The sequence below is a fragment of the Oncorhynchus nerka genome, linkage group LG17 (genome assembly GCF_034236695.1).
Source record: "Oncorhynchus nerka isolate Pitt River linkage group LG17, Oner_Uvic_2.0, whole genome shotgun sequence".
NCBI lineage: Eukaryota > Metazoa > Chordata > Actinopteri > Salmoniformes > Salmonidae > Oncorhynchus > Oncorhynchus nerka.
The window spans coordinates 17,056,677-17,057,828 of NC_088412.1; positions in this window are offsets into that span (position 1 = coordinate 17,056,677).

Here is a 1,152-nt window from a genome sequence, read left to right on the forward strand (position 1 = left end):
AGGATTATTGTCTTGCTTAAATGCGAAATCCTCTCCCAATGTTTGGGGGATAGCAGATTGAACCAGGTTTTCATCTCGGATTTAGCCTGTGCTTAGCTCCATTTAGTTTATTTTTTATCCTGAAAATCTCCCCAGTCCTTAATGATTACAAGCATACACATAACATGATGCAGCCACTGCTATGCTTGAAAATATGGAGAGTGGTACTCAGTAATGTGTTGTATTGGATTTGCCCCAAACATAACACTTTGTATTTGGAACAAAAGGTTATTGCTTTGTCACATATTTCGCAATATTACTTTAGTGCCTTGTTGCAAACAGGATACATATATTTTTATTCTGTACAGGCTTCCTTCTTTTCACACGGTCAATTAGGTTAGTAGTGTGGAGTTAAAAATTCATATTTAACCAGGCAAGTCAATTAAGAACAAATTCTTATTTACAATGATGGCCTACAGGGGAACAGTGTGTTAACTGCCTTGTTCAGGGGCAGAACAATAGATTTTTACCTTGTCAGCTCGGGGTTTCGATCCAGCAACCATTGGGCCAGTCCCAATGCTCTAGCCACTAGGCTACCTGCCACCGCTGAGTAACTACAATGTTGTTGATCACAGCCGTTAAACTCTGTAACTGTTTTAAAGTCACCATTGGCCTCATGATGAAATCCCTGAGTGGTTTCATTCCTCTCCGGCAACCGAGAGGAAGGACACAGATAGTCATATGTGTGGGGTACAGAGATGAGGTAGTCATTCAAAAATGATGTTAAACAATATTATGCAACTAATTATGTGACTTAAGCAAATTTGCAATGACAAAGGGGCTGAATAATTATTGACTCAAGACATTTCAGCTTGATTTTTTAAAATGAATTAGTAAATGATTATGTTTTGTAAAATCGAAAAACAATTCAATTTTGTCCTTTTGGGATATTGTGTGTAGGCCAGTGACAAAACATCTAAATGTAATCCATTTTAACTTCAGGCTATAGCACAGAGAAATGTGGAAAAAGTCAAGGGGTATGAATACTTTCTGAAGGCACTGTACATTACTACACACAGGTCTCACATTCTCTCTCAAGGCCTCACTCTGGGCATGCCCAGTGGCAGACCGTTAAACAATAAAGATTTATAGCTGGCCAAGTAGACAGGATAA